The sequence below is a fragment of the Ochotona curzoniae genome, unplaced genomic scaffold, assembly GCF_017591425.1.
Source record: "Ochotona curzoniae isolate NIBS_2020 unplaced genomic scaffold, NIBS_Ocur_1.0 contig_2321, whole genome shotgun sequence".
In the NCBI taxonomy this organism is placed as follows: Eukaryota; Metazoa; Chordata; class Mammalia; order Lagomorpha; family Ochotonidae; genus Ochotona; species Ochotona curzoniae.
Window position 1 is genome coordinate 5,340,137 of NW_024465421.1, and position 21,542 is coordinate 5,361,678.

The window sequence follows — 21,542 nt, forward strand, 5'->3', positions numbered from 1 at the left end:
AATACTCACCATCTCCTCCCAGCAGCTTGCTGAAGAGTTGAACTTTTAACCTGCATCACTGAACAAATGTGTACCATGTTTCGTGCCCAGCTCTGGCTCCTGGTTCATGCAAACCCTTGAAGGCAGTGGTGATGGCTCAGGTGACTGTAAGGTGACCCTGAGATGGGAGGCCTGGATTGGGTGCCCTGCCTGCTCCTGGCTCAGGCCCCAGCCCAGCCCCAGTCATGATGAGGCATCTGGGCAGTGAACTTGCAGGTGGGAATTCTCTCTCTGTCTCTCAGTTCCTCTTAAATAATTACGCTTTGTAAAAATGTGAAATTTGACAACAAGAATAAAAAGCCTAAAAGGGGTAAGATAATATTCTAACTGCAGGATAACCACTTCTAGTAGATTTTAATAAGTCAAAACCGTGTGGGTTTTTTTTTTTATGAGTGGGACCACTTTCGATTTTTCTTTGACGTGATCGTAAAACTAACAAGTTGATAGGGGCACAATGGATTAATTTTAAAAGACCAATTAATTTAAATGAAACCAAATGAAGAGCCACAGAGCAATGTTTACTAATTAAGCCAAAGAGTGACAAGCAGGAAGCTGGTGGAAATGATGTCAGATTTGCCGTCGTTCCTCTCAAATAGTCAATTATTTTTAGGGAATATGTCACTTATTCTTTTTAAAAAATTTTTTTTAAATTTTTATTATTTTATTATTATTATTTTTTAAAGATTTATTTTTATTATTTTTTTATTGGAAAGGCAGATATACAGAGAGAAGAGACAGAGAGGAAGATCTTCCATCCAATGATTCACTCCCCAAGTGAGCGCAACGGGCCGATGCTATGCTGATCCAAAGCCAGGAGACTCTTCCGGGTCTCCCATGCGGGTGCAGGGTCCCAAAGCTTTGGGCCATCCTCGACTGCTCTCCCGGGCCACAGGCAGGGAGCTGGAAGGGAAGCAGGGCTGCTGGGATTAGAACCGGCGCCCATATGGGATCCCAGGGCGTGCAAGGCGAGGAGAGGACCTTAACCACTTGCGCCACTGCGCCGGGCCCGATGTCACTTATTCTTTACAGTGAACAGGTGAATGGTGAGTTCCTTGGATCTTCTCTGTTTTTTTGTATTGATTTTATTTATTTGTTTGAAAGAGAACGATCTTCCGTACACTGGCTATTGCAGCCTTAAATAGGAAGTCTCTCCCCTCTGCCCCCCCACCTTGAAAATGAAAAATGAATGACTGTTTCAGAAGAATAAAAGGCTTATTCAGAATTTGGGTTTTCTTCTGTGAGTATGTAGTTTCTTTATTAGCAATAGCATTTTCCAGGATTCATTTATGTATTTGAAAAAGTTCAGAGAGTTCTTCCATCCGCTGATTCACTCCCCTAAATAGTTTCAATGGCCAGGAGCCTCTTCAGGGTCTCCCACGTGGGTGCAGGGTTCCAAGGCTTTGGCCAATCCTCTGCTGCTTTCCCAGGCCATAAGCAGGGAGCTGGATGGGAAGTGGGGCAGCCAGAAGTGGAACTGGCGCCTACATGGGATACTGGTGCCCGCAGGCAGGGATGGTGTCAGGCCACAAGCAGCATTCACAGGGCTTTGTCAGATCCACTTTCTGCTGAGATTCAGCCTGGCTCCTGCCTGTGGTGGTGAGGTGAAGGGAGCTCCTGCTAGCCACTGGCAGGCGTGAGGTTGTGACCAGACAGGCAGAAGTAACCGCTAACAGCCAACTTACAAAGTCCTCCTGGCAGTTCAGTGAGGCCACCTGGAAGGTCCCAGGAAAGCAACCTGAAGGGCCTTAGGGCACCAGCTGGAACTGGGGGGTTGTGGACACCGCCCCTGAGCAGGGGGAGGAAGGGTCAGCCACGCCCTCCAAGAATCCAACACCCCTGGAGCCTCTCTCCAGGTGCCTGAATCCACACGTGCACACAAGGTCAAGTGCAGGGTAGAGTATTTAGAAGACCGTTAGGGGTGCAGGCAACATTTGGGATGGCCCTGGGCACCTGTCCTGTCCCTTGAGCAGAAAAACGGCCAAGTCTTTGGGCTCTGTCCTTCTACTCCTGCCCTGTGGGGATGGGGGACAGGCAGGACCCCCTTCCCTCACTGTCAGCTCCAGTGACATTGGCGAAGGTGGCCACAGCACTGACCTCCCTGCCTCCTGAACCTTACCAAGCGGGGGTGGGGGGGTGGAGCATCTCAGGTCGCCCCCTGGGAAGACTATCTACCTGATGGGGCTGTCTGTTGGGTGAGGCTGGGCTCTGCTACCTGCATTGGGGGCACTGGGCCCAGCGATGGGGGGGGGGGTAGGGGAACTGGAGGGGTGCCCTCCAGAGGCTGAACTCTGGCCAATCCTTTCATCTCTACAACAAGTGCCATCTCTCTGCTGGCACTGGCTGTGACTGCAGCCCCACGATGGGGGGAGGGGGAGACATATTGGGAATAATTAGGAATCAGCACTGATATTCTCTGTGCAAGTTCCTACACCTGCCTGGGTGCCCTTGCTACTAATTCTTTGATTTTTTTTTGTGTGTGTGTGTGGTCTTAGGGCCAGCAGTACACACTCTCCTGATGCCCCCCCTCCCCCCCCCCCGCACCTTACTCCCTGCTCTGGGCATGGCTGCCAAGAAATGAGAGAAAAGTCTTCCATCCCGGTGTCCCACATGTCCAGGGCATCTGGCACAGTAGCGCTAAGAGGCAGCCCCAGACCCCAGCACCCCTAGCCCAGGGACTGACCACCCAACTGATTTTTTTTGCCACTTTCTGCTAACATGCACCCCCCGAGAGGTGGCAGGGCTCAGTCTGGGTCCCTCCCAACCCACGGGGGAGAACCTGTTGGAGTTGCTGGCTCCTGACTTTGGTTTGGCCCGGCCTGGGCTATTGTGGACATTTGGGGAGTGGACCAGTGGGTGGGAGCTCCTGGGCTCCAGGTGGGGCCACTCCTGGGGTTTCTCTCTCTCTCTCTCCCCTCTGCTGCTGTTCTCTGCAGCAGATTCGTGCTTTGTAACACCTATAAAAGAAACAAAGCCAGACTCAAGTCCTACAGAAAACATGGTTTGGATTTCCCTGCCAGGGCCACCACCGCCACATGGCCTTTCTGCTGGGCAGGCAGAGCGGGCTGGCCACCGCCACCGCTGCTGGGTGAGGACAGGGAGGGAGGCTGAGGGCAGCTCCGGGCTGGGCGTGGTGTTTCCATGGAGACATCAGCTGAGGCCAGCGCGAGCTCCGACACATGGACACGTGGACTTGGCTGGATTTGCCTCCGCCCACGTGGAGGACGGGCGTTTGGCAGCCCACGTGGAGCCTCCTATAAGGTGAAGGGTGGGATGGGGTGGGGATTGGGACTTCCAAGACCCTGGAGGTTTTTTCCTTTGCTGCCTTGCTGGGTTTTCTAAGGGCAAAGGAAGAGCAGGTACGAGCCCAGAAGAACTGGGAGCTGATTTTGCTGGGTCCCTAGGTACACACTGGGATTCCAGCTTAGGACTTGGAAGGTTGTGGTGATGAAGGAAGACAACCTGAAGGAGAGAACAAGCCCAGACAAAGGGGCTAAGCCAGCTTCACTTCTAAATGTCAAGGCAGGCTGGGGAGCAGAGCGGGGGGCTACCCTGATGGAAGGCTCCTGGCTCAGGCGTACTTGCATGTGTGACACTCAGAGATGGAACATCTCATGAGCTGTCTTCAAAAAGTTGATGGAGTGTGGGGCGTTGTGATCTGTAGAAGGACAGCGAACATAGGATGACAATTGATAGGATATCATTTGCATCAGGACAACTGATTGGATATCATTTGCATGAGGATACTTGATTGAATATACAAAACAAAAAGATAGTTTATCATAGGCTCCATGTACCAAGTCCATCGCTGCAGGACAGCGAGCAATGGAGGGTCCAGCTCAATGACTCAATTGGCTAATCCCCCACCTACAAGTGCCAGGATCCCATATGGGTGACGCTTCATGTCTTGGCTGCTCCACTTCCCTTCCAGCTCCCTGTTTACGGCCTGGGAAAACAGCAGAAGATGGCCCAAGTCCATGAGACCCTGAACCTGCTTGGGAGGCCTGGAGGAGGCTCCTGGCTATGGATTGGCTCAGCTCTAGTCACAGTGGTCATCTGGCAAGTGAACCAATGGCTGGAAGCTCTTTCTGTTTCTCCTTTCTCTGTAAATCTGCCTTTCTAATAAAAATAAATAAATCTATAAATATAAAAAAAAAGTTCATAGAGGTGGGGCTGGCATGATGGCTCAACAAGCTAATCCTCTACCTGCAAACGCTGGCATCCCATATGGGAGCACCGGTTCAAGTCCTGGCGGCTCCACTTCCTATCCAGCTAGTGTCTATGGCCTGGGAAAGCAGTAGAGGATGGTCCAAAGCCTGGGGTTTAAGGATTCACATGGGAGACCCAAAAGAAGTTCCAGATGGGATGTCGGCCTCACTGTCACAGACATGTCTGAACCTGCTGTCCCACTACACAGGCCCCCAGGCAGCATTTCTCAGTCAGTCATCGTCCCGGCATGTACACACCTGGCTAGCTTCCAGCTGCCCTGTCAGACGGCTCTGAGTTAGTCACAGTTATAACACTAGTCAGCACAGTGGAACTGAACGGAGTCTGTATGCCTCCTTCCCGGTGAGTGATCCCTGGGGACACACCAGGGGCAGAGGCCTAGGAGCTGCGGGCAGTTTCCTCCGTAGAATACCTGTGGGCCAGGGGCCTGGTGGGTACAGCAAGAGGAGGTCCCAGGACCCTTACATACTGCTGCTGCGGTGCCTACCAGATGGGACAAGGCCTTCCGATCTTCAAGGCTTGAGCCAGCGTGGTGGCATAGTGCATTAAGTTGCCACCTGCAATGCCGACATCCTCTGTGGGATTGCACGCTGCAGTCCTGACTGCTGCTCCACTTCTGATCTAGCTCCCCGCTAATGCGCCTAGGAAAGCAGTGGAGGATGGCCTTGGTGCTTGAGCCCCTGGGTAGGAGACCGCAGGTGAAACTCCAGGCTCTTGGCTTTGGCCTGGCTCGGCTGCAGCCATTGGGGCCCTTTGCAGGGAGGGACTCGTAGATAGAAGATTTCTCTCGGGCCCGGCTCCATGGCTTAGCAGCTGAAGTCCTCGCCTTGAATGCGCCAGGATCCCATATGGGCGCTGGTTCTAATCCTAGCAGCCCCACTTCCCATCCAGCTCCCTGCTTGTGGCCTGGGAAAACAGTTGAGGACAACCCAAGGCTTTGGGACCCTGCACCCGCGTGGGAGACCGGGGAGAGGATTCTGGCTTCTGGCTTTGGATCGGTGCAGCACCGGCCGTTGCGCTCACTTGGGGAGTGAATCATCGGACAGAAGATATTGCTCTTGGTCTCTCCTCCTCTCTGTATATATCTGACTTCGCAATAAAAATAAATAAATCTTTAAAAAGAAGATTTTTCTCTTTCTTTCCATCACTGTGTCTTTCAAATAACTTCCCCCAAAAAACTCCAAAAAAAACCAGAAAAATCCCCAAGGCTGCCCCTGTGCCCTGGGCTTAGCTTGTGCTGAGGTCGTGGGGTCTTCTTGGCAGGCCTCCGTGTCGGCCATCCCTCCCTGTCGCAGCGGAGGAGGGCTCCTGGCCCAGCCCTTCTCTCTCTGAATCCTGCCTTCACACATCTGGAATGCCTGTGGCTGGGCCAGGGCGATGGCGCCTCTTGCCAGCATGCCTGCTGCGTGCTACCGAAAGTCCTCAGCCACGGGAACAGGAACAAGGCTGCTCCTCCTGATGCTGTCGCTGCATCCAGTTATCCGTCCCTTCCCCTCCTACATGTACACCCCCCGTCACTTCACCTCCTGGCCCTCTGCCTTTTCCTCCCAAGGAGACCACGCTAAGGAAGCCTCCCTATACCCGCCTTTGGGTCTGTTTGATAAACCACACTCGGTGTCTCCCAGACACACAAAAACTAGAGGGACTGGTGTGGTGGCTCTACAGGCTAATCCTCTGCTCTGTCGTGTCAGTATTCCATATGGATGCTGGTTCGATTCCCAGCTGCTCCACTTCCCATCTCGCTCCCTGCTTGTGGCCTGGGAAAGCAGTGGAGGATGGTCCAAAGCCTTGGGACCCTGCACCCACATGGGAGACCTGGAAGAAGCTTCTGGCTCCTGGCTTTGATCGACTCAGCTTTGGCCATTGTGGCCACTTGGGGAGCGAACCAGTAGGTGAAGATCTCTCTCTAAAATCTGCCTTTCCAATAAAAGTGCATAACTCTCATTTTAGAAAAATTTATTTATTTTTATTGGAAAGGTAGATATACAGAAAGAAGGAGATACAGAAAGATCTTCCGTCAGCTGCTTCATTCCTTAGACAGCTGCAATGGCCAGAGCTGAGCTGATTTGAAGCCAAGAGCCAGAAGCTTCTTCTTTCCAGGTCTCCCACAAAGGTGCAGGACCCCAAGGCCTTGGGCCATCCTCAACTGCTTTCCCACATCATAAGCAGGGAAGTGGAACAGCCAGGATACTAACTGGCACCTATGTGGGATCCTGGTAGGCAGAAGGAGAGGACTTTAGCCACTAGGCTACTGCACCAGTTCCCAAAGCACATAACTCCTAAAAAACAAACAAAAGAGCAACGGGCTGGCATCATCGTTTGCTCAAACAGAAAGCCAGTTCTGCAGCACATGAAAGTTAAGGGCGTCTCTTTGCAAGGAAGTCAGCGGGGTTTTCCAGCCAGCTCAGTTTTATTCGTTTAGCTGCTCATGGGAGGAGCGTCTGGGCCGGGTTGGCAGCTGCCTCTGGAACTTTGGGAAGCCCAGGTCCCAGAAGGTTCCCTGACTCCAGCCTTGACCTGCAGGCCACAGCGTGGAGATGTCCTGGAGACCACGTTTTCTGGTGCTCTCTGCCCAGACCTCCTCCCTCACTGCTGTGGGTCAATGTCATAATTGTACTTTCCAGTCCAGCTTCCTGGGAGCTAACCCCATCCCCACTTCCTGCCTTCTGGGACCCCCTGGGACTTGGGTGTCATTTACACCCCCAGGGACCTGGGATGGATGTTTGGGAAGAAGCTAGGAGTGTCATTTGCCCATTTTTTTAAAAGGTATATTTATTTTTATTTAAAAGGTAATTATACAGAACCATTGCTCTACTCTCACAATGGCTGTAATTGCTGAAGCTAAACCGATCTGAAACCAGGAGCCAGGAGCATCTTCTGGGTCTCGCATGTGGGTGCAAGATCCCAAGACTTTGGACCATCATCCTTGATTGCTTTCCCAGGCCACAAGCAGGGAGCGAGATGGGAAGTGGAGCAGCTGGGACTCGAACTAGCACCCATATGGGATGCCGGCACATCTCAGGCAGAGGATTAGGCTATTGAGGCATTGCAGCAGCCCCATCATTCGTCTAATTTAAACTGCTGTTCAGCAGGAATGATTCAGCACCAACAGGCAAAGCTCTCTCTCTTTCCTAATCTATTTTGAAAGCCCCAAGACACATCAAGATCTTCCATCTACTGATTCATACTCCGAATGTCTGCAACCCCAGGGTGGGTCAGGCCGAAGCTGAGAACCTGGAATGCCATCCGGGTCTCCCACGTGGATGGCAGGAAGTCGAGGACCTGGACCATCCAGGTCCATCCTGCCTCCCACAGTGCCAGCTGTGGCAGCAGGGCTGGGACTTGTGTGAGTCACTGGTTGTGCAATGCAGATGTTCCAAGCAGGAAGCAGCTTAGCTGCTGTGCCCATTGCCCAGCCCAGCAACCTCCTTTCTTTTCAGTCTACATCTGTGGCTTCATCATTTATAACCTGTTCCTTTATCCCACAGGTGACATCTGTATGTGTAACATATGCCAAAGTTAGAACTCCTCTTCAAACCACTGTTGTCCCAACGCAAAAGCCCTTTTGTCATTTAAAAAATATATATTTATGTCTTAACGTTTGGAAGGCAGATTTTACAGAGAGAGGAGACATGAAGAGAGGTTTTCTATCCGCTTGTCCATTTACCAAATGACCACAATGGTTTGAGCTGAGCTGATCTGAAGATGGGTGCCAGGAACTTCCTCCATGTCTCTAACATGCACGCAGGGACCCTAGGACTTGCGCCATCCTCAGCTGCCTTCTCAGTCTATAAGCAGGGAGCTGGATCAGAAGTGGAGCAGTTGGAACATGAAGCGGTGCCCATACGGGATGCTCGTACCACAGCGCAGAGGCTTAGTCTGCTGCACCACGTTGCTGGCCCCTGTGGCAGGAGGCTTTGCGCCACATCTGATTCTTCATCAGGGGTGCTTCAGGGTGACTGCCTGGAGGAGGTGAGAGCCCAGGTATGCCTCTGTGGGCACGCAGAGGGTATCAGCAGGAAGAATTCCAGCAGAGCACCAGGGAGCTGGCAGCCTTGGTCAGCCAGGAACACCCAAGGGTGGGCTCTGCACTTGGACTTTTCCCTGAAGAGCAGTGGGGAGCCCTGCAGGGTTCTAGACAGGAGGAAGGGCAGGCGTTGGTAGACCTGACACCTGAAGTCTGGCTTCCCAGTCCATGTGGATGGTGACAGACACAAGAGGTGGGACAGTCACGAGGGGTGGGCCAGTGTGTGTTGGAGCAATAGCCCCAGTGCCTTGCAGGCAGTGGGCTGCAAGCAAGATCTCCATACTTGGGGGTCCCCAGGACTTTCTGAGGGGCAGAGGGATCCCCAGCCCTCAGCTCTGGTTGGTATTGAAACGTGGCCAGTGTTTTGCTGCCTGCTGCAGAGGGAGAGCTCAATTGTCAGCCCAAGATGACTGCCAATGCGGCAGGGACTTGGTGCAGTCATTAAGGTGCAACTTGGCAACGAAAAGCCCCAAGTCCTTGGGCCCCTGCACCCACATGGGAGACCCAGGCTTCTGGCTTTGAACTGGCACAGCCCTGGATCTTATGGGCTTTGGGGAAGTGAACTAGCAAAGCGAAAGATCTCTCTCCTTCTCTGTCACTGTAATTCTCCCTTTCAAATAAAAATAAATCTTTTTTTAAAATGCCCCATTTAGGATACCTACTTCCCGTATCCAGGTGTCTGAGATCAAGTTCCAGCTCCATTTTAAAATCAAGCTTCCTGCTGATGTGTACCCTGTTACACAGCAGGGGATGGCCTGGGTCCTTGGGTCTCTACCATCCACACGGGGACCTGGTGGCTGGAGTTCTGGGGCTCCCGGCTTTGGTCCTGGTGGCTGTTGTGAGCATTCACAAAGTGCACCCATCAGTAGCCATGTGCATTCTGGCCCTCTGCCTGTCAAACAAGAGGAAACTAAATGAAAAAAGCGTCAAGAAACAAACCCACAAGTGAGTTCCTTGCAGCCTGGGTGGTGATGGCTCCTGGCTGCACCAGACCAGGGACAAAGCCACGCTTGTTGGGCTGCGTGGCCAGCAGCTTGCTATGAATTACCCACATTCTCTGAGAGTTTCTGGGGTCAGAGGTTCTTGCAGTGTGTGAGGATCCTGGACCCAGAGAGGAGAGGTACCCCAGATAGGGACCGATCCCAAGGGGTCCTGATTAGGAAGGGGGAAAAGAGAGGGGGCGGAGTTAGAGATGCCCACCCCACCTTGCACCTTGGAGGAGTCGTGCCAGGGAGAGGGCAATGGCAGGAGGGGATCAGCTCCCCCTCAACCCCAGATGCAAAACTCACAATCCAGCCTCAGTTTCTCTGTCTGCAAAATGGAAACAGCACATGCCAGTCCTCAGCAGGGAGCACTGTGACGGAGGCTGGATCGCCGGGAGATATGGGGCTCACACACAGGGTGGAGGCTGAGGCAGGGGTAGTGGTGGAGAAGGACATTGGGCCGCAGCATTTCAGCCTGGCCTGTATGTGGGAAGCAGAACTGGTAATCTTGGGCCCCAGAGCTTAGCTCCGTCCAAAGATGGAGCCAGGGAGCCAAAAAGCGGGACAGCAGAGGGAGACAGGGAGAGTGGCAGGTGGCACAGTAGCGAGCTGGCGGCTGTTGTCCCTCCGGTACCCGTTGAGCACACCTCAGCACTGGGCTCGCTCAGTTTTAAGCGTGACCCCCAGGGGTACAGTGCTAGGAGCTGGGTACCCACTGTGGCAGGCTAATATTATAGCAGTGGGTTAAAGCTTCCACTCACCACCCTGGCATCCAACAACGAGACCACCGGATTGAATCCTAGCTGATCCACTTCTCCTCTGGCTCCCTGTGGAAGCAGCCCAAGATGGCCCCAGGGAGACCCAGACGAAGCTATTGACTCCTCACTTTTGCTGACCTTTCAACTTGTTCTAGACACAAACCCAGGCCATCAGTGGACTGTATTTAGACAGCACCCAGCCCCGTAGGCAGCTCCTGGTGCCTGAGACATGTCCCAGGCAATGCTCCTGACTGATCCGTGCCTCAATTTCCCCCCTCTGGCTGTGCTGCTGTTTCTCCTCTTGGGTCACCACTGAACCCCCACTGGGCAGGGCCCGGAGGCAGTTGAGGGGAGGGAGGGCTCTGGTTACATCCAGGGAAGAGTAGCTGCTGGCTCCCACAGCACAGCCCTCCCAGGACTCACTTCCGTTCTGTTGACCACGACCTCACAGCCGGAAGTTCCTGCAGCCCTTCTAACCCTTCCAGTCACCCCCAGCTTATGAACAAGCCTGAGATAGGGGCCCAGCTGCTATGTGCACCACGAGCCTTGGTTCATGCCTAAGGCACAGACACTCCCCCTGGCAGCCTCACCTGGGACTTGACTACTTTTCAAAAAGATGTTCATTTATTAATTTAATTATTTTAAAGATTTATTTATTTTTATTGCAAAGTCAGATACACAGAGAGGAGGAGGGACAGAGAGGAAGATCTTCCATCCGATGACTCACTCCCCAAGTGACTGCAACAGCCAGTGCTGAGCCAATCAGAAGCCAGGAGCCAGGAGCCTCTTCTGGTCTTCCACACAGATGCAGGGTCCAAGGTTTTGGGTTGTCCTCAACTGCTTTACCAGGCCACAAGCAGAGAGCAGAATGGGAAGCAGGGAGCTGGATGGGAAGCAGGGCTGCTGGGGTTAGAACCAGTGCCCATATGGGATTCTGGCACGTTCAAGGTGAGGACTTTAGCCACTAGGCCATGGCACCAGACCCTTAAAAAAAGATTTATTTATTCTTATTGGAAAGGCAGATATACAGACAAAAGGAGATACAGAGAGGAAGAGCTTTCATCTGACGATTCACTCCCCAAGTGGTTGAAACAGCTGGAGCTGAGCTGATGTGAAGCCAGGAGCCTGCAGTCTCTTCTGGGTCTCCCACATGGGTGCAGGATCCCAAGGCTTCGGGCCATCCTCGACTGCTATCCCATGCCACAAGCAGAGAGCTGGATGTGAAGTGGAGCAGCTGGGACTCAAACCTGGTGCCCCTATGGGATCTAGGCATATGCAAGGTAAGGATTTAAGTCATTGAGCACCAGGCCCAAATCTTAAAATGTTTTTAAGCAAAATACAAGAAAAAAAACCACAACCTTTGGAAGAAGGGTGCTCTTGCACGGAAGCTAGATGGCCGGTTGGGGTTTCATGGATATCCGAGACTGGGCTTGTGGTTGGGGAACTACAGGGACAAGGCTCCCTAGGGGGGAGTGGGGGTGATTCCAGCACATTCCAGGAGCCTCCCTCAGGCCGACCCAGGCAGCGTGGCCTTCCTCTGGGTGCACAGCTGCCCACGCAAGCTGATTCATCTTCCAGCCTCGTCAGCACTCTCTCCAGCCCGGAGCCGCAGGCTCCCCGCACACCAACCTGCTCCTCCCCTCCCAGTACCCGGATGTGGCCCCCTCCAGCAACCCCCGGGGAGGCAGATCCTCCCCAGCTTCCCCGCCCCCTCCAGGGTGTGTGTCCTCCTGCTGGGCCGCAGGGGGGCTGATTCTAGCACATTCCCAGATGGGCTGTTTAAGGAAGGAATGTTTGACTTCCTGTTTTGTTTTCCCTGCAGCAGGTCCTGAACCAGAACTTTCTTTCCCATAAACTTTGTGGCTTCAGGTTACCCAGGGTATGTGACTTTGAAAAGGCAGGGTGGGGGTGGGATTTGGCTCAAAGTGAAAATGGGAAGATCTGTCTGGGAGGAGGGAGTATTGGGGGGGGGTCTGCTACCCCCTCACCTGGTCCCTGGGAACTTCATTTTAAGCCCTCCCCACATCTCCCCAAACACCCCTGGCAAGTCTCCCTGGACCTTACTCTTGTCTTCTCACAGTAGACACTGATACTAAGGGTTGTGCCACCGGAGTGAGGGGGTACAGACTGAATTAAAGGTTTGAAAAGATGGCTTCTGACACGGGGCCTGGCAGAAACTGTCTCCCAAATCCACTCGCAAGGAGGCTTAGATCAAGAGGGCAAGGGGCCAGCACTGTGGCGCATCAGGTAAAGCTGCTGCCTGAAATCCTGGCATCCCATGTTTGAGTCCCAGCCACCCCACTTCTGATCTAGCCTCTTGCTAACACACCTGGGAAAGCTGCCACGGAGAATGACCAAGTACTTGGGCCATTGCCACTTCTGTGGGAGACCCAGAAGAAACTTGGCTCTTGCTCATATCAGGCTCTGCCCCAGACAATGGAGCAATCTGGGGAGTGAGGCAGTGGATAGGATTCTGTCTGTAACTATGCCTTTCAAATACAGTTTAAAAATTTTTAAAAACACACACACATACACAGAGAGAGAGAGAGAGAGAGAGAGAGAGAGAGAAACAAGACCAGGAAAGAGAGAACTACTTGGTGAAGCATGACTTTGAAAAAAGCCATTGGGATCTGGTGCCATGGCCTAGCGACAATATCCCATAGGGGAGCCAGTTCTCGTCTCAGCGGCACCACTTCCCATCCAGCTCCCTGCTTGTGGCCTGGGAAAGCAGTCAAGAACAGCCCAAAGCCTTGGGACTCTGCACCCGTGTGGGAGACATGGAAAAAGTTTCTGGCTCCTGGCTTCGGATCGGCGCAGTACCGGCTGTTGCAGTCACTTGGGGAGTGAATCGTTGGATGGATGATTTCTCTCTGCCTCTCCTCCTCTCTGTATATATCTGACTTTCCGATTAAAAAAAAATCTTAGCAGAAAAAGAAAGAAAGAAAGAAGGAAGGAAGGAAGGAAGGAAGGAAGAAACCATTGGAAAGGCAAGGAGGGAAAAGCTCCAAGGGCTAGTGGAACGTGTCCAGGCACCAACTGGAATCCTGCTGCACTTGCAATGAAGGGAGAATTCTGTGCTGACCGACCACCACGAAGAATGTCATCCCCCCACCCCTCATCCCCTACCCCCACACCCCTAAGATCTCCAGCACACACAAGTAAGCAAGTTCCTATGGAGATCTGCACCGGGTGACAGCAAGTTAAACAGGGCCGTCCTCCACTGCTTTCCCAGGCCACAGGCAGGGAGCTGGATGGGAAATGGAGCAGCCGGGATATGAACCGGTGCCCCAGATAGGATTGTGGAATAACCAGCCAAGGTGCCACAAAAATAGACTTTCTTAAAAAGGAAAAAGGAACTGGGGGGAAGGGAATCCCAGACTATACAGAATTGTACAATAAATTTCAAACATTAAAATAAAAAAATTGAAAAAAGAAAAAAATTCTAAAAAAAAAAAAAGTCCAGTCTATTGTGGAGTGCAAGAAGGCCAGTCTGAAGCAGCTACACGCTGGTCAGGGGTGGGCAGAGTGGGTCCAAGCCATGTTACCGAGTAGCAGAGGAAAAACATGAAGACATCGGACCTGCGGTGGTAGCTTAGCAGCTAAAGTCTTTGCCTTATGAGTGCCAGTTCTAATCCCGACTGCCCCACTTCCCATCCAGCTCCCTGCCTGTGGCCCGGGAAAGCAGTCGAGGACAGCACAAGAGCTTGGGACCCTGCACCTGCATGGGAGACCCAGAAGAGGCTCCTGGCTTCTGGCTTTGGATCTGCACAGCACCGTCCATTGCAGCTGCTTGGGAAGCGAATCAACAAACAACAGACTGAAGATCTTCTCTGTCTCTCTTCCTCTCTGTAGATCTGACTTTGTAATAAAAACAAAATAAATCTTAAAAAAAAGACATGAAGATATCAGGAGAGGGCTGGGCAGAAGACAGTGACACTATCCATATGGTGTCTCACCTGTGTCATTTAAACAAGCAAACCTTTTGGCATCTATCTATTTTGATGGGAGGCTACCAGACACAGAGGGAGACTGACAGAGCTTGCATGGGCTGGGTCACTCCCCAGACAGCCGTGACTGCCAGGGCTGCTGGGCCGCGCTGAAGCCAGGAGCCAGGAGCTCTTAAGCGGGTCTCCCATGTGGGGACCAGGGATGCTAGGACTTGAGCCATGGGCTGTCTGTTGCCCCTCAGGGACGCTAGCTAAGCATTCCAGCAGGATCTGAGCCGGGTGTCCGCCCCCGTGCTTGGATGTGCTTGTTCAGCCCAGACAGATTGGATGAGAATGTCAAGAAACACACCAAGATAATAATACAGGCTATTCATGGCAGAGGCAAATTCTGCTAACAGGAAGAAGGATAGAAAGCTCTGGGTCCCAGCTGCTTAATTGCCCGCCAATCTAAAACTGTTCTGAAAAAACGACATAACAATTAATTACTGAATGAAAGATTTTTATACAAAAAATTTTATTTTTTTATGATTTATTTTTTTTTTTAATTGGAAAGGCAGATATACAGAGAGGAAAGAGAGAGGAAGATCTTCCATCCGATGGTTCACTCCCCAAATGGCCACAATGGCTGAAGCTGAGCCAATTTGAAGCCAGGAGCCTCTTCGGGTCTCCCACGTGTGTGCAGGGTCCCAACGCTTTGGGCCATCTTTTACTGCTTTCCAGGCCACAAGTGGAGCTGCCGGTTTTAGAACCGGTGGCCATATGGGATCCTAGCACATTTAAAGTGAGGACTTTAATCGCAACACTATTACGCTGGGGCCCAAGAAAATTATTTTAAAAATTTCACTCAGGGGCCCGGCGTGGTGGCGGCGCAAGTGGTTAAAGGTCCTCGCCTTGCACGCCTGGGATCCCATATGGGCGCCGGTTCTAATCCCGGCAGCCCCGCTTCCCTTCCAGCTCCCTGCCTGTGGCCCGGGAAGGCAGTTGAGGACGGCCCAAAGCTTTGGGAACCTGCACCCGCGTGGGAGACCCAGAAGAGGCTCCTGGCTTCGGACTGGCATAGCATCGGCCCGTTGCGCTCACTTGGGGAGTGAATCATCGGACGGAAGATCTTCCTCTCTGTCTCTCCTCTCTGTATATCCGCCTTTCCAATGAAAAATAATAAAAATAAATCTTAAAAAAAAAAGAAATGCTTTAAAATAAATAAATAAATAAATAAAAATTTCACTCAGAAGACTTATGACACAGGGTTCCATGAGATGATGTAGCATATTAAGCTGCCTCCTGCAGCGCCGGCATCCTATGTGGGTGCTGGTTCGAGTCCCGGCTGCTGCATTTCCCATCCAGCTCCCTACCTGTGGCCTGGAAAGCAGTAGAGGATGGCCCAAAGCTTTGGGACCTTGCACACACGTGGGAGATCTGGAAGAAGCTCCTGGCTTCGGATTGGCTCAGCTTCAGCCATTGTGGCCATTTGGGGAGTGAACCAGCTTGTAGAAGATCTTTCTCTCTGTCTTTCCTCTCTGTAAATCTGACTTTCCAATAAAAATAAATAAATCTTTTTTTTTTTTAAATGGATCTTGTTTTAAACAAAATAAAATGAGGAAATTGTCCAAGTTGGGCTAGCTGAACCCAATCTGGCTATGAAAACCTCCAGGTTTCAGTAGCTTTTCAGAAGAACAAATGAACACAAGTCTCTTGAGTTTCTCAAGAAAGAGTCTAAGGCACACGACTCCGGGGGGGTTTAGTTCCAGGAATCCTCAGAGACTAGAAAAGAGTTTGTAAAAATCCGCTCGCGGTCACCTTGAGCGGCTGCGGGAAATTTTCCTCCAGATCCCGCGCGCGCGGCGACTGCAACCAAAAGACTAAAATCGGCCTGCGGTCCCCACCAGCTGGCGGGTTGGTTTTATTTTTTTTTTTTTCCCTCCTTGGCTCGGCCTAGAAACTCATATTTTATTCATGGCGATTGAGGCCCTGGGAGGCCTCGACGTAAACAGGATGTAAATATTTGGGGGTGCGGAGGGGGGAGTGTAGGGGCCCCGCGGTCACGGCCCCGCCCACCTCCACGGCTTCTGATGGTTGGGGGTGGGAACATCACCAGTGCTGTACCCTGGGAGTGAGTCTGGGGGCCCAGGCGTCAGGTTCAAGGTGTACCCTGTTCTCCTGTCCTCACCTGTCTCCCCTCAAACTCCGATTTCCTTTCTGCCAGCTACTTCCCTCTTTCCTAAAGCAAAACTGTCCCCCGCCCCCCTGGTCTCCCCCACCGCCCCAGCCTGCACCTGCAGGACCCGGCCGCGCCCCCCACCTAACTGCTCCCCAACTCTGACAGAGCCTCCAAACAGTTCTGTCCTATTCGGAGCACATGGACAGGTGGAGAATCGGGATGTATTATGACAGTGGGCATGGGTGCCATTGATAGGGGGCAGGTGGTCACCCTGGGCATAGGTGCCAGCTCCTACTTGTCACCATCGCCAGCTGGATGGCTGCGTGACACATACAGGGCATTTGGGGCTCCCCCACCCCCCTACCCCCGCCCCCAGTCTCTGCTTTCTCCCTTTACTCCCCACCCTGCCCCAAGGCGGTTCTTGAAACAGCGCAAATTGCAGCCTTTGAGCACAGCCAGTAGTTTCAAAATTGCACCCTGTGCCAGCAGCCCTGAGAAATGAGGTGAGCGACAGGTGAGCGGGCAGGAGGAGGAGGACTGGGCTGAGCCTAAGCCCCTGGGCCATCTCCCTCAATGAGATCCAGGCTTGGAGGCTTCTGGGAATTGGGCTAGAACATGCACTGAGCCCCGAGCATGGGGAGACCTGGAGGTGGAGTGCAGGTGCCCAGGTGTGGAAGCTGGGGGTGATAGTGACAGAGTGGGAGCATGTCCCCACATTCAGAAATCATAATGGATGGTGATCTCCTGACATCCGTAGTTATTTCAGAGAAAAACAGAGAATGACCCCCACAGAATGCAATGGCCTTGGTTTCATTGTACCGAAGCAATGTTACATGACCAGAAAAGCAGCTATTAGTTGGCCGGCATTCTGGGCCTGTTTAGTGCCAAATTTGTGTTAACTATATCAGTGTGCCAACCTATATACTATTTAAGACTTATTTTTTTTTTTTTTTATTGGAAAGTCAGATTTACAGGGAGAAGAAGAGAGAAAGATCTTCCATCTGCTGGGTAACTCCCCAAGTGGCTACAATGGCCAGAACTGATCTGATCTGAAGCCAGGCGCCTCCTCCAGGCCTCCCATGTGGATGCAAGGTCCCAAGACCCTGGGTTGTCCTCAACTGTCCTCCTAGGGTACAAGCCAGAAGCCAGAAGGCAAGTGGGGCAGCCAGGACATGAACCTGTGCCCATATAGGATCCTGACGGCTGTAAGTCAAGGACTTTAGCTGCTAGGCCAACATGCTGGGTCAACCTATACTTAAAAAAAATATATATATATATATTTAAATAAAAATATATTTTAAAATATATATTTATTTATGTATTATAGAAATATATAAAAATATATATATATATATTTTGCTGGAAAGGAGATGCAGGGGGCTGGTGCGGTAACCTAGTGGCTAAAGTCCTCCTCTTGCATGTGCCAGGGATCCCATATGGGCACTGGTTTGGGTCCTGGCTGCTCCACTTCCCATCCAGCTCCCTGCTTGTGGCCTGGGAAAGCAGCCAAGGACGGCCCAAAGCCTTGGGGCCCTGCGCCCACATGGGAGACCTGGAAGAAGCTCCTGGCCCCTGGCTTTGGCTCAGCTCAGCTCCACTGGCGGCCATTGGGGGAGTGAACCAGCAGACAAAAGATCTTTCTCTCTGCTCTTCTTGGATCTACTTTTCCAATAAAAACAAACTGTGGCCTGGCATGATGGCTCAATGGCTACATCCTTGCCAAGCACTCCCCGGGATCCCATATGAGCACCAGTTCATATCCCAGCTGCTCTTCTTCTCATCCAGCTCCCAGTGGCCTGAGAAAGCAGAGGAGGATAGCTCAAAGCCTTGGAACGCTGTACACACGTGGGAGACACAGAAGAAGCTCCTGACTCCTGGCTTTGGCTCGGCTCAGCTATAGCCATTGCAGTCAATCAGGGAGTAAACCAATTGATAGAAAGATCTTTCTCAGGCCTGGTGCAGTGCCCTAGCAGCTAAAGCCCTTGCCTTGAACGCGCTGGTATCCCATATGGGCGCCGGTTCTAATCCCAGCGCCCTGACTTCACATCCAGTTCCCTGCCTGTGGCCTGGGAAAGCAGTTGAGGACGGCCAAAAGCTTTGGGATCCTGCACCTGTGTAAGAGACCTGGAGGAAGTTCCTGACTCCTGGCTCTGGATGAGCTCAGCACTAGTCACTGCAGTCACTTGGGGAGTGAATCATTGGATAGAAGATCTTCCTCTCTGTCTCTCCTCCTCTCTGTATATCTGGCTTTGCAATAAAAATAAATAAATCTTTAAATATATATATATATATTTTTTAAAAGATCTTTTTCTCTGTAAATCTGCCTTCCCAATAAAAACAAATAAATCATTTAAATAAATAAAACTTCAAAAATAATGGAATCCATAGGCTGGGAGAGTGCTCATTTGGTCAGGGCACCTGACTCACACTTGAATTGTTTAGTGTTTGTGGTCCCAGCTGTCAGGTCATCAGTGCAGGCATGCTGGGCCACAGTACCCACAAATGACCCTGTCCTCCTCCTGCCCTCTGGCCTCCATGTGGCCATGGGATGTGGACTCCTGTGTGCCTCCCAGGATGCTCAGGCCATGAACTTCTAGCCCAATCCATTTTAAAATCTTTTTTTTTTTTTTGGCATCTCTCACTGGGGTCAGCCATGACCCTGCAGACCCACTATGTGTGCAGTGGGAGGTGTGGAGGTGCCACACCCTGGTTCAGCAACCATCAGGACTGGTGTTGACAAATGGGCTGCCTCGGATGCCCTGTGACAAGACGCCTGGCTGAAGGTCATTCTGTGACCTAGTTAACTGTAGTGACACAGGGCAGTCACACGCACAGGCAACACAATAGACTCTGAGAGAAAGGGCCAGAGGGAGGGCCTGACAGGCAGCAGGTGTGTCTTCCCAGTGAATAGAGACCTTAAGGCCAGGCCATCAAGACCTCAGCCAGCTGGTGGGGACAGTGCTGGTGTGCACACAAGGAAAAGCATGGACCACAAGGATCTCATGGACGTGGTGAGCAGTCACCATGTCACCTTGGCTACCACATGCCTCAGTTCCCTCTGCTAGGAGCAGGATCACGGCCCCAACGAGGAGATGGGAAGGTGTAGGGCCAATAGTTGGCGGAGAGCAGTAAGCCTCAGTGGGGCCTCACTGTCACCAGACTCTATATGGGGACAGAAGGGACAGTTGTCCTTGTGGGAGGGGTTATCTTGGCTGGGATGTGGCTGGCATGGAATCAGGTACTTCCGTCATTAGCACCTGTTCCCCCTGGGTGCACTAGCAGGAAGCTGGATGGGAAGTGGAGGCACTGCCATGTAGGATGTAGAATCTCAAGAAGGAACTTCAGTCACTGCGCCACCAGCACCCCACCCCGCCCGCACCCACCAGGAAGTCACACTTTGATGAAACATCTATTCCATATCAGGAGTATAAGCCAGGAGAGCAGTAATTCCTACTGTCATGGAATTTCTAGTCTACAAAACCAAATAAACCTACATATCAGAAACCTCAAAAATAAAATCCCAAGGGCCTGAAGCGATGGCTCAGCGGCTAACTCCTTGCCTTGAATGCGCCCGGGATCCCATATGGCCACCGGTTCTAATCCCGGCAGCTCCACTTCCCATCCAGCAACCTGCTTGTGGCCTGGGAAAGCAGTCAAGGACGACCCAAAGCTTTGGGACCTTGCACACGCATGGGAGACCCGGAAGAGATTCCTGGCTGCTGGCTTCGGACTGGCTCAGCTTTGGCCATTGTGGCTGCTTGGGGAGTGAACCATTGGACAGAAGATCTTCCTCTCTGCCTCTCCTCCTCTCTGTATATCTGCCTTTCCAATAAAAATAAATCTTTTTAAAAAATAAAATTCTAAGTGAAACAGATAAAGTATACAGTTATACACAGAATGTTCCCACTTACTAGAAAAAAAAAAATTTAGATTTGTTTTCACTTGAAAGGCAAATTTACAGAAAGATCCTCCATCCACTGTTTTACTCCCAAGATTGTAACAGCCAGAGCTAAGTGAATCCGAAACCAGGAGCCAGGAGCCTCTTCCAGATTTCCCACATAGGCGCAGGATCCCAATCTTTAGGCCATCCTCTGCTACTTTCCCAGGCCACAAGTGGGGGCAGCGGGAGGGGAAGTAGAGCAGCTGGGACACAAACCAGTGTCTATGTGTGGGGTTCTGTCACTACAGGAAGAACTTACCCTGTGATGCCATGGTGCTGGCTCCTATTTACTAGAAGCAGGTGGCTTATCACGGTGGTCCCGTCTGTGGTGCCAGCATCCCATTTAGGCACGAATTTGGATCCTGACTACTGCACCTCCAATCCAGCTCCTAGTTTGTGGTTTGGGAAAACAGCAGAGGATGGTCTACATGCTTGGGACCCTGTACCCATGTGGGCGATCTGCAAGAAGCTCTTGACTTCCAGCCTCCAACCGGTCTAGCTGAAGCTGTTGTAGTCATCTGGGGAGTGAACCAACAGACAGAAGATCTCTCTCTCTCTCCTTCTAGGTCTCTAACTCTGACAGTAAAATAAAATGAAGTGAAATCAAATAAATAAATCTTAAGAAAAAAATCCTGGCACACAGTAGTACTTCAATGATCACATGTCACCTTTGTCTCAGGAATACATGCAAAATATGCGGGCCCTGGGTGTGGAACCCCTGGCTTGGTCCAGACAGCACGTCCCACTCCTGCCCGGATAGCTCTATGCCTCAGTTTGCTCCTCTGTCCAGTGGGCACGGGAAAGGGAAGGGCAGGGTTTGTTTCCTTTGGTTGAAAGGAGGTGAACTGGGCCTGGCGGCATGGCCTAGCAGCTAAAGTCCTCGCCTTGCATGTGCCCCGGGATCCCATATGGGCACCAGTTCTAATCCCAGCAGCTCCACTTCCCATCCAGCTCCCTGCTTGTGGCCTGGGAAAGCAGTTGAGGACGGTCCAAAGCTTTGGGACCCTGCACCCGTGTCCTGCACATAGCACCCAGAGTGACCCAGAAGGCAAACTGGGGTATGGAGCCCTTTGCCAGTGTTCTCTGGGGCCTTTTCCTTACTCTGTATAGGCCCGGATGGGTCCTGCAGGACAGGCCTCTGTGTCCCCCCTCTCCATTCCCCTCAATTCCTGATCCATCCAACTCCCGGGTGCTCCAGTTGTGCTGTGTTCATTCCTTCATAGGTTCGTTTTGCCCTTCTGATGGTGTGTGTATTTGTGTGTGTGTAGCGGGGAGCGGGGTGCAGCTGCTATAGCTGCTATAGGCGGCCTGGAGACCTTGCTGAACAGGACAGACAAGGGAGAAGGGACAACACACAGGCCAGAAATCCAGGTGAGCATAGATTGAGGATAAGACCCACAGGCCCTGGGGTGGAGAGCAGGGGGGAGACAGTACCCGCAGGCAGGTGCTCCTCCCGGGTTAAGCCA